This window comes from Nelumbo lutea, chromosome 1 (genome assembly GCF_056320005.1).
Source record: "Nelumbo lutea isolate HS-2025 chromosome 1, American lotus-T2T, whole genome shotgun sequence".
NCBI lineage: Eukaryota > Viridiplantae > Streptophyta > Magnoliopsida > Proteales > Nelumbonaceae > Nelumbo > Nelumbo lutea.
The window spans coordinates 102096491-102109653 of NC_142684.1; the positions used below are offsets into that span (position 1 = coordinate 102096491).

General features: G+C 40.0%; 1 pseudogene; it reads left to right on the plus strand.

Moving 5' to 3' along the window:
- Positions 1-1371: 1371 nt before the first annotated feature.
- On the plus strand, positions 1372-11673 carry LOC148876468 (putative glucan endo-1,3-beta-glucosidase A6 pseudogene; annotated as a pseudogene).
- The last annotated feature ends 1490 nt before the right edge of the window (positions 11674-13163 follow it).

Consider the following 13163-nt stretch of genomic DNA (forward strand, 5'->3'; position numbering starts at 1 on the left):
AAACTTACCTATATAACTGCATTAACCTGAATAAATTACTTACTGAAAAGTGAATGAGGCCTAAATTCTAACTTGCAAAATCTAACATCATGTTGTAGAGTCGGTACAGTGTGTCGACTGGTTGCAAGGTAAGAGTTAATTGAATTTGAAATCATTCATTTCCACCCACCTAGATGCATGAAACGTAACTACGTAATAACTAGTGGGGACCTGTGTGATGCATGGGATTTATTAAGAGAAAGTTAAATAATAAAACGGGTCATACACTAAAATACCCATTATAGTTTCATTGATTTAGTAAAATCTATCTTATAATTAGCATTTTACTAAAACACCATTTATAATTTGCAATGGATTTAATCAATCTTCCTGTAGATGACAATGGAAAATGTCAGGGTTGACCCTAATGTTCATTTAAATAAATTTACTCAAAAGAAAATAAAAATAAAAATACCATTTTTGCCCTTAATAAGACATGGACAACCACTCTATTGGCTACATTTGTTCAATTTTGTTTTTTATACAAAAAAAGTGTTAGGGGTATTTTTGGAATAAAAAATCATGGACCTAAGGGCAAAACAAACACTCCTTAATGAAATCATGGGCCTAAGGCCCCGACCTCGATTCTGAAATTAACCCCCATCCTCGATCCCTAACGGGGATGGGTTCCCCTTGGGGACCCGAATCCCCAAAATGTTTTTAGATAATAGTATTTTTTTAAATAAATAAAAATTTTAAATTATAAATAATGTTTTAAACATGCTTTGATATATATAATATAATAGTATATTTAATATAAATAACATTTAACAAACACACACACACACACACACACACACACACACACACACACACATATATATATCGGGGTGGGCGGGGACCTCAATCCCCATCTTCAACCCCTGACCTTGGTCGAGGATTCCTATTAATCCTCATCCCCACCCCGCCCTGCCAAAACAATCCCCATCCCCAGCCCCATTGGGTCAGGGAAATCAGGTCCCCGTCAGGGATGGGGAAAATTGTCATCCCTAAAAGTGTGTTATAATAAGTGACCCTAATAGAAACACATAAGAGTATACAATTGTTTTATATTTTTTACTTTTTAAGTAATTGGTAAACGGGTAGAACACCTTCTCACTCCCGTCAGACGGAATTCCAATGAACTGCGAACTTTGGTCGACGGATTGACCGAAACCACGAACACGAGTCGCTGCCGATGTTGTTCTTCAAACCTAGATGATTCTTCTGAGTCTAAAATGGTGGGGATAGGGAGGCAGATCTTGCCTATATGAAAGATTTTCCCGTGCAGCTAGAACATGCTGTGACTTTGGTGTGAGGAGAAGATTCGTAATCAATGAAATTAAGGGGTTGATGATAGAGATAGCGAACAAAGGGGCATGTGGAGGCAAAATATCAACAACGGAGCTATTCCTTCGCGGGACTAGAGCGGTGCCCGTGCACTACCTATACGTCAAAAAGAACCAGCCGTTGGTGCTTGTGATCCCGATTGGAAGGAGAAGGCGAGAAGAGGGCCGTCAAAAGAGCCGCTCGCTCATAAGATGCTTCCAACATACTTGTGCACTAGAACCAACACTCGAGTCTTTGAGAAGAGGGGCAGAGGAGACGGCGAGAAGAGGGGCAGAGGAGAAGAGAGCCCTTGAAGGTCGCGTCAAACTCTACGATGCAAACCCAGATATTTTGAAGGCCCTCCAAGGGCCAGCATCCAAGTATTAGTCATGGTTCCCAATCAATTAATCTCCAACATTTCTTCAAGCAAGTCCCTCGCAAGCGAATGGGTTCGAACCAAAGTCGTTCCTTTCTACCCCAAAACCATGATTCGTTACCTCCTTGTCGGCAATGAAATCTTTAGCTTCTCCTCCAACCAAGATCGACAAACATGGTACGATCTCGTCCAAGCAATGCACCGACCAAGATCGACAAACATTACAGTTCTTGAACCGGACCGAATCCTATTTCTTCCTCAACGCCTACCCTTACTTCCCCTAGTCTGGCGATCCCACGAACATTAATCTCGACTATGCGCTTTTCAAATGAAACCAAACGCACACCGACCCGTGAAGCAATTTATGCTAGACATGGTATGTCCTTAGCTCCAATCAGAATGATGTATCTTATGACATTTAATGTAAATGAATAAAGTACATATTTGATTCATGTTATTGTGGTGTGTTTCTGTGTAATACCCTTAAACTGGACACATATGAAACTCATGTTAGTTTAGAATCTTCACAGTTGTTGGATGTGCCGCCAAGTTGGTTGGGGTAACTTGTCTCAGCTGCCAGGGTGAGACCTGAGGTACATACAATGTGGATTTTCTTGAAACCCTAAACCGAACCAGAATTCCAGTATTGCCCTAGACCTTGGAGATAGATGGGCAAAACTGGAATATTACACCTGGCCCCTAGACTCGATTATGATACTACACTAGGTGTCGAATTGGGTTGTCTTTGATATGCCAATCAGGGAGATCCTTAAAGGGGGTCGAAACCTGGGTATGTTGGGACAGTCTGAGAATTCATTTGAGTGGATAATCATAGTGACAGGACCAGCCCCTTTGTCGAATAAATTGAATGATCGGGGATGCACTAGTGGCAGTTGAGACAAGTTACCCCAACCAAGTTGGCGGCACATCCAACGACTGTGAAGATTCTAAACTAACATGAGTTTCATATGTGTCCAGTTTAAGGGTATTACACAGAAACACACCACAATAACATGAATCAAATATGTACTTTATTCATTTACATTAAATGTCATAATAATATATATATATATATATATATATATATTATAGTTTCAAAATGTTTGCAAAATGTTTTAATTCCCATGATCCATGTGAGTAGAGAGTGCAACACTGTTCCTTGTAGCTGAGGGAGAGGTCATTTCTTGTTGGCAGTATTTTATCATTATGGGCTGAGAAGTTAAGTGTAAGATCATTGAGGGTAATACCTGATGGGCTAATCTTGCATCTGCCCACAGTCCTTGGGTTTTATAAGGTGGCTTGACCTAATGACCATTTAGTGTAAATGTTGGGCCCATTAAGAGCCCATGGTGATGGACTCAAGGGTTCACTGTTTCCTATAGTGAATTTGGCCAGGCCTTGTAATAGAGGCTGGGTTGAACCCATGTGGCTGGTGTGTAGATCAATGTTTGGGTCCCACACCATACAATGATACCCAACTGGGCAGTAGTTTGAAGGATAAGTGAGCACATGGACTTAATGGGCCTAAAGCCCAATTCGAATTAGTTTAATATGATTAATTAAAGGGGGTGGTTCTGGGATTTAGATCAACAGATAGGATAAGGGAATGTTCGTATCCACTCAGAGAGTCTAGATCCAAATAGAGATTTAGATTAAGAAACTCCTAATCAAATTAGAAGGGTTGATCTTTATCTGTAGATAAGATAAGGGATTATCCTTATCTCTTAAAGAGAGTCCAGATCCAAATACAAAATTTGAATTAGGAAACTCCTAATAGGATTAGGAGAAGCTCTCTTTAAGGCTATAAATAGTGGAGGAGGGCGAATCCTATTTTACCCCAATCAAATTACAGATTCAAGAGAGAAGACAGCTCTAGTTAGACTGACGCCATCTTCTGCTCTTACCTCCTCCTATTGATGCCGTCATTGCTAGTTCGATCTCCACCTGTAGAAGCGATCAAGAAACATTCTTGTTATCAGTTTTTGGCGAAAAGCTGATCTGAAGTCGTGATCACACACCCTCCATCGAATTCTTGCTGAAGAGTTTGGTTCTTGCTGAAGAACCACCTGCTGATTCTGCTCCACCCTACACTGTGTCATCTTCAGTAGAAGTAGTCTTTGGCTTTTCCTTGGGCGTGAACACCTTTGTTGGGAGTTACTGTTACTCCATATCAGGTACATCCCTCTCCTACCTTCTGGTTTCAAATCTGGTCCGATTTAGGTTCAAGATTGATCATTGAAAATGCAGTTTTCTAAAACAGGGAATGTAATTCCCATATGAGAGAGAGAGAAATTTTTTAAAATTTCGCCCTACCTACCTACAGGGTTTGGCTATCCATATGATGGATCTCTCATCCGTTTAGTGGTATCAGAGCCAGGTTCAAATCTTGAACCAAAATTGATCAGATCTAAAACTACACAAATGTGTAGAAGGCGTTCTACCCGATTTGCGCAGATAAGAGATTTTCTGGGAAATCGGTTCCCAGATTAAGGGTGATTGATCTGAAATTAAATCTTTTAAATCTGATTTATATTTAGAACAGTTCTTTTTGTTTATCTTGATTTATGGGTTGTTCGTATGGTGGAGATCGCATTTTTAATGGCGCAAGAAAATTGCGATTTACAGTTCTTTACATTTCTAGTCTGTAATTATTTTTTTTTATTTTTCTAGACTGAATGTATATGAATTCGATTTGATGTAATATTAAAAGAAAATTAGGGTTTTTCTATTTTATTTCAATCAAGTTCGAAGTTGATCGCGTAGAAGGAGATTTTGCAGATTAGGGTTTCGCTATCTGTGATTTGCAGTTTGTGAAACTGCAAACCGTAATCTAACATCTGTTTTGTAGGTAGCAGATTTGTGAACAACCCTAGTACTGATTCTTGATTGTCTTTAATCAGTAATTTAATTTCAGATCAAATATTGAATTAAAATCTTGAATTAAAGATCAAACCCTAGACCCATTCGAACTAGATTGGACCAAACTGGTTGGACCGAATCTGTGGTTCGATGGGGGTTGTTCTCAGCCCTAATTTTTCACTCTTGGGTCAAGGGATTGATAGTTAATTGCAATATCTAATTCGGCCCACACCTGTAAGGCGCAATTTTAATGTGTTAAAACTGCTTAAGCCCATTAACTGCATAAAAGCTATATGGGCCGAACTGCTCTTTGTTATTCAGCCCATATACCTACATAATATTAATTAGTAATATTATGAATTATTATGGGCCTTAATAATGGGTTTTACAGATATTAATTGATTTGATCGATTTCATCCCTACACGTGATGTATGGATGTGTGGCTCTTGCGTACACCATGGCTGAATGCACATCATTGCCATGGTGTCCTTAAGATCATTGGATGATCCTCCCTTCATGGTGGGCCCCACACCTCCCCAAGAGGAATCGTGTGGAACCCTAGCCGTTTAGGGCCCACCTAAATCTGGCTTTATGAAAGTGTAGAAGCCATTTTGGTTTGACCTAAATTAAACTAGGGCATAATTTTTGTTCCCTCCTAAAAAATGAGTGCATGTGATAGGGAGATTCATATGATGAACTCTCTAAAAGGCCTTCCATCATTAGCATGAAGATGGGTCCTTCGGTAATGAGGAAATGCACCATAAAATTGGGCTATCCATTTGCTGTTGTATTTGTTGGAATGTTTCATAAGATGATAGGGGCGCCATAGACCGATGTGGGAGCAGCCTATCCTAAAATGGAAGACTCTCTCACAATACCTTGGCGTTCACAAATATGATGGGTGAGCAATCACTAGACAGAAAGGTTTAACCTAAAATGACAATGAACCTTGTTTGACAGAGGCCAAAGGGAAAACTCATACGATGAGTGGATATGATCCTTCACAGAAAGGTGGTGGGGTTATGTAGTTGAAACAGTTGGCTCCATGCACCCTATATAATTTCCCACATTTCTAGAGACATATTTCATAGTCTCCGTCACTGAGATAGGAGAAAAATCTCAGAGATAAATAAATGGGAATGGAACATAGGTTAAAAGCAATATCTATGTAGAACATGAATCAAATGACGTTGTGGACTAATGTTTGCTTTTTATTAGAAATGGAAAATGGACAATTCGCTAAACTGTTGGACGACAATAAACTTAAGGGCCCAAACTATGCTGACTGGTACAATAACCTTATGCTAGTTCTCACGTCAGAGAAATTAAACAAAGTAGCTAAGAATCCTGTCCCGAAGCGTCCGAGTGATAGGGCTTCTAAGGTTAGTAGGAGGGACTACCAAGAATGGGAAGAGAAAAATTCCCTAGCCTATTTCTACATCATTACCTCCTTGGATAATCCAATACAGCGATAGTTCAATCAGATCGAATTGTCCAAGGATATCTTGGATAGTCTGAGGATGATGTACGAAGAGCAGAATCGTTCTACTCGGCAGAAGGTCTTGAAGCAGTTCATGACCGCGTAGATGTCCAAGAACCAATAGGGTCATGCCCATTGTCTCAAGATGATGGGTTATATTAATGAACTTGAGGCTCTTGGATCAGACTTGACCATGTCACGAAGGCAGACACCATCTTAAACTCTTTGCCTCCTTCCTTCAATCAGTTCATCATGAACTATAACATGAACAAGCTAAATGTTAGCATCCAGGAACTCAGCAATATGTTGTAGAGGGCCGAGGATCTGATTAAGAAGGATGATCCCATTTCCATGCTTGTTGAAGCCGACAAGTTGGGAAAGAAGAAGAGGAAGGCAAAGAGAAAGCCTCAGAAAAAAGCTACTAAGTCTAAGAAGCAGAAGAAAGACAGGGCAACAGATATTTGTCACTTCTGCAAGCAAACCGGCCACTAGAAGAGGAATTGTCCTCAGTAACTAGAATCTAAGAAACAAGGTAATTCCGAATCCTGTATCATAGAAACCAATTTGTTGGTAACTTCTGCTTCTTGGTGTATTAACTCCAGGGCTTCGACTCATGCGGGTAACTCACTATAGGGGTTCAGGATAAGTAGAAGACTGAGTGACGGAGAACTGACTCTTTACTTGGGGACTTCTGCATGTGTTGCAGCTACAGATATAGGAACTGTAGAGTTAATTTTCAGAGAATGAACTATTGTACTAAAAGATTGTCTTTATGTACAGAATTTGAGAAGAAATTTGATTTCTATTTCAAAGTTGTATGCGGATGGATATTCTATTCTTTTTAGTAATACAATTACTATTAAAAGAAATAACAAATTCCTCGCATACGGAGAACTTGAGAATGGTCTCTATGTTCTTCATCCTTCTCTGAAAACTAACATAACCAAAACTACATCGGATGACATCCCCAAAAAGAGAACCCGTGATACTGTTAATCTCACGTGCCCGTGGCATTATCGACTTGGCCATATTAACATAGATAATATCACAAGGTTGGTAAAGGATGATCATTTGGGTTTTCTAACTGTAGAAAATCTTCCAACTTGTGAACCTTGCCCTCAGGGTAAGATGACGAAATGGCCATTTAACGGTAAGCCTGAAAGATGTATAGACACGCTTGACCTTATACATACTGATGTATGTGGTTCCATGAGTGTTAAGATACGTAACCAGCACGTTTATTTTTTAACATTTATCGATGATTACTCTCGGTATGGTTACGTGTACCTAATGAGACACAAGTCTGAATCATTTGGACCGGAAAGAATGCAAGTGTAAGACACTTGAAGATTTGGTGTTGTCCGACACATGTTAAAAGAACGAGTGCGGAAAAATTGGAATCCAAGACCAGTCATTGCCTATTCGTAGGCTGCCCCAAGGGCTTTGTGGGTTACCTATTCTATGATCCAGGAGAACGGAAGGTGTTCTGTAGCCGAAATGCCCATTTCTTGGAAGATGATTACATCTTGAACAATTATCATCAGGAAGTTGTTCTTGATGAGGAGAGCTCAGGGTTAGTGGAAGATGTCCCAAAAGTTCTAGGTAATGACCAACCTAGAAGATCTACCTGGGTTTCCAGGCCTCCAGTTCATTTCAGCTATGACCAGGATAGTTACCTGGTGAAAGCTACGACCAGTGAGGAGGATCCCGTGACTTATGCAAAAGCTATGTTGGACATAGATTCCTTGAAGTGGGTAGATGCCATGAGAGCTGAGATGGACTCGATGGAGACCAACGGAGTCTGAACTCTAGTAGATCCGCCCCCTGGGGTAAAAGCAATTGGTTGCAAATGGATCTATAAGAGGAAGAAGGGCCCCGATGGTAAGGTTGAGACCTACAAGGCTCATCTTGTGGCGTAAGGGTACACTCAAAAAGAGGGAATCGATTATGAGGAAACTTTTTCGCCGGTGGCCATGCTTAAATCCATTAGGATCCTGCTAGTTGTAGTAGCATACCATGATTATGAGATTTAGCAAATGGATGTCAAAACTGCATTCTTGAATGGAGATCTTAGTGGAGATATCTACATGCAGCAACCGCAAGGTTTTATAGCTGCAAGTCAGGAACACATGGTATATAAATTAAATAGATCCATATATAGACTTAAGCAAGCTTCTAGGAGTTGAAACATCTGGTTTGACTCTACTGTCAAAAGGTTTGACTTTAAGCAAAACTCGGATTATCCCTGTGTTTATAGGAAATCTAGTGGGGATAAGGTTATGTTCTTGGTTCTGTATATAGATGACACTCTACTCATTGAGAATGATGTAGGAATGTTGAATACAATGAAAGTGTGGCTTTCACAGCAATTCTCCATAAAAGATCTTGGAGAAGCCTCCTATATATTAGGTCTTCGACTCTATTGAGAAAGATCGAAGAGGATAATAGGATTATCCCAATCTGCTTACATTTACAAGATAATCAAGAGATACAGCATGGAGAACTCCAAGAAAGGAAATGTTCCTTTCAGACATGGAGTCACTCTCTCCAAGGGCATGTCTCCCAAGACTCCTGAGGAGATTGAGGGCATGGAGGACATTCCCTATGCCTCAGCTGTAGGTAGATGCCAAGACTCCTGAGGAAATGTTCCTTTCAGACATGTATGTCATGCTGTAAATTCGTCCTGACATCGCTCAAATAGTGAGCGTGGTAAGCAAATTCCAGGCCAACCTAGGGCAGGAGCATTGGATTGCTGTGAAAAAGATACTTAAGTACCTTCAAAGGAAAAAGAGTTTTGCCTGGTATTCGATGGTAGCTCACTACAGACCCAAGGGTATATTGATGCCAGCTTCCAGTAAGATCCAGATGATAGAAATTCTATATCTAGGTATGTTTTCACGATAGGATCATTTGTTGTTTGTTGGAAAAGAACCAAATAGGGGTCCACGGTGGATTCCACAACCGAAGCCGAATACATTGCCGCAAGTGAAGCTACCAAAGAAGTCGTATGGATGAAGAAATTCATTCATGAATTGGGAGTAGTTCCATCCAGCATATCACACATTCCACTGTTGTGTGACAACATTGGAGTTATCGCTCAGGCTAAGGAGCCACGAGCCCACTCGAAGTCGAAGCACATCGAGAGGAAGTACCATGTACTGCGGGAGATAATTGGAAGAAGGGACGTCCTGATTCAGAAGGTAGCATCAACGGATAATGTAGCAGACCCATTGAATAAGCCATTGACACAGAAAGTGTTTGAGAAACACGTGGAAAGCATGGGACTTCGACTTATACAAAATTGGACCTAAGTGCAAGTGGGAGCTGTTAGACAGCGTATGCCCTTAGCTCCAATCAGAATGATGTACCTTATGACTTTTAATGTAAATGAATAAAGTACATATTTGATTCATGTTATTGTGGTGTGCTTCTGTGTAATTACCTTAAACTGGACACATATGAGACTTGTGTTAGTTTAGAATCTTCACAGCCGTTGGATAGATCTGGGGAGATTTATCCTGCCAAGGCTAACATTGATGTATCGCCAAGTTGGTTGGGGTACCTTGTCTCAACTACCAGGGTGAGACCTGAGGTACATGTAGTGTGGGTTTTCTTGAAACCCTGAACCGGACCAGAGTTCCAGTATTGCCCTGGACCTTGGAGATAGATGGACAAACCTGGAATGTTACACCTGACCCTTAGACTCGATTATGATACTGTACTAGGTGTCGGATTGGGCTGTCTTTGATATGCCAATCAGGGAGATCCTTAGAGGGGGTCAAACCTAGGTGTGTTGGGACAATCTGAGAATTCATCTGAGTGGGTGATCATAGTGACAGGATCAGCCCCTTTGTCGGACAAAGTGAATGATCGGGGATGCACTCTCTCTGATGGAAACCAAGCTGCTGGTAGCCGATTTCAACCGTTGAAATTTGTTTCAAAAAATATATTTATATAGAGATATACATATATATATTATGGTTTCAAAATGTTTGCAAAAGTTTTTAATTCTCGGGATTCATGTGTGTAGAGAGTGCAACATTGTTCCTTGCAACCGAGGGAGAGGTCCTCTCTTGCCGGGCAATGTTTGATCATTATGGGATGAGAGGTTAAGTGTAAGATCATTGAGGATAATACCTGATGAGCTAATCTTGCATCTGCCCACAGTCATTGGGTTTTTATAAGGTGGCTTGACCCAAGGACCATTTAGTGTAAACGTTGGGCCCATTAAGAGCCCATGGTGATGGACTCAGGGGTTCACTATTTCTTACAGTGAATTCGGCCAGGCCTTGTAATAGAGGCTGGGCTGAACCCATGTGGTTGATGTGTAGATCAATGTTTGGGTTCTACACCATACAAGGATACCCAACTGGGCAACAGTTTGGAGGATAAGTGAGCACATGGACTTAATGGGCCTAAAGTCCAATTCGAACTTGTTTAATATGATTAATTAAAGAGGGGTGGTTCTGGGATTTAGATCAGCAGATATGATAAGAGAATGTCTCTATCCACTTAGAGAGTCCAGATTTGAATAGAGATTTGGATCAGGAAACTCCTAATTAGATTAGGAGGGCTGATCTTTATCTGTAGATAAGATAAGGGATTATCCTTATCTCTTAAAGAGAGTCTAGATCCAAATATAAGATTTGGATTAGGAAACTCCTAATATGATTAGGAGAAGCTTTCTTTAAGGCTATAAATAGAGGAGGAAGGCGAACCCTACTTTACCCCAATCAGATTATAGATTCAAGAGAGAAGACAACTTCAGTTAGACTGACGCCATCTTCTGCTCTTTCCTCCTCCTACTGCTACCGCCATTGCCAGTTCTATCTCCACATGTAGGAGTGATCAATAAAGGTTTTTGATATTTGTTTTTGGTGAAAAGCTGATCTGAAGTCGTGCTCACACACCCTCCATCGAATTCTTGTTGAAGAACCACCTATTAATTCTGCTCCACTCTACGTTGTGTCATATTTAGTAGGAGTAGTCTTTGGCGTTTTCCTTGGGCGTGAACACCTTCGTTGGGAGTTACTGTTACTCCGTATCAGGTACATCCCTCTCCTACCTTTTGGTTTCAGATCTGGTCTGGTTTAGGTTCAAGATTGATCATTGAAAATGTAGTTTTCTAAAACAGGAAATGTGATTCCCATATGGGAGAGAGAGAAATTTTTTTGAAATTTCGCCCTACCTACCTGTAGGGTTTGGCTATCCATATGATGGATCTCTCATCCCTTCAATTTAACCTACACCAACCTCCTCCACCAGATGCTTGACTCGATTATCTTCGCCACAATCAAGCTTGGGTTCCCGAATGTTCGACTGGCAATCGTCGAAACAGGGTGGCCTAATGCCGAAGACATCGACTAGATCGGAACAAACATCTTCAACATAGCTACATACAACCCGAATCTAATCTAGAGAATGACGTCCAAACCAACAATCGGAACTCCGGCCTGACCAGGTGTAGTAATACCAACGTTCATTTTCGCATTATACAAAGAGAACCAGAAAGGTGGACCGGGAACTGAACGGCACTAGGGATTGCTTAATCCGGACGAAACCTTGGCTTATGAGGTCGATTTAACTGGAAAACGGTCGGAATTCGACTAATAGAATATGGCTTTGAGTTTTGACCAGTGGGAGAAGGATCCATTGTTCTTCGCCAAGAGGAGGTTCGATTGCGCTCAGTGAAGCGGCAAGCGTATCTAACTGCTACGGGCTTGAACAGGGGATCATTCCTGGACGCTAACAACGTGAACCATGCCGTCACCATCGGGAGAGGGTGTCTTTTGCTGTGGGAAAGGTAAAATTGGTATTTGAAAGGGTGAACTAGGTCAATCTCAATAGGAACAGGAAAATCATTAACGTATCCAAAGATAAAATAGGTATTTGAAAAGATTCGATCATGGTTTTAATGTTTTCTGTCATGATTATTGATGGAAGGGAGGTTTTTGCCAAATTTCTTAAAAATAACGGAGAGGTTTTTGCTAAAATGAAACTATAAAGAAGGTTTTTATAATTGTCAAAAACTTGAAGGGAGGTTTTTGTATTCTACCCTAATATATATATATATATATAGATGACTACACTTAGCATTAATAGGACTCGCTCTCCGTTGATTGCTAGCTTACCTTTGATATGGACTCCCATGAGGTCCCTCACAAGGGTATGGATGTCTTACATTTTCCTCCACTTCTTGTCCAAGATACAGGGTGGAATGTTGAAGAGTCTACTTCAATGGGCAGATGGAAAAGGACTTGAATAGTGTTAGAATGCTAATAGAACATTCTAGTGTTGGACAGCTGGTTACTTAACCACGTGTTAATTGCCACATGTATTAGATTAGTTATGAGTCAATTACGTTTTGCAACGAGATGTATCTATAAATACCTACATCCATTCAATACATTACGTGATGAGATTCCGCATGTGTTTATTCATAAATGTTTCCACATACGCGTAATTTCAGCAGTTTTCCTTTCTTGTTTTTAAGTACGCATTAATAATGATAAAAGTTGATTTTGGTTTTTGTGCATGTCTATCATTTAAAATAATTATTTTTTAAAATTTTTACAAATGATTAGATATTTTTTCCCCTGTCTAATGGCGCCTAATTATTATATACGATTATAATTATTACTTTTCTCAAATTTGTAAATAAATAAAATACAAATATTGAATAAAAAGACATAAACGAAATTAAACATATACTTCTTCAACGGTATGAATCAGTAGGGTGATGGATAGACCTTTTCATGGGCCTGGCCCAGTCCACACCCCGGTTAGGTTTGGTCATGTAATTAGGCCCATGGACCTGACCTCCGACCTAACACAGTAAGTCCGACTATGTTTTAGGCCGGGCTTGGGATTTGTTAAAAAAGCTCAGCCCAACTCAATATTATATATTTTATAAAATATATAATATGTATTTTATATATTATATTAAATATATAAATAATATAATACTTATTAAAAAATATATTTATAATTTAATATATACATTTTTATTTTTTTCTTTATACTCTCTCTCTCTATTCATCCGATAACAGTATGAGCTAAATTTCGGGCTTTGGGGGCTTGGGCCCAAACCCGGGCTTTGA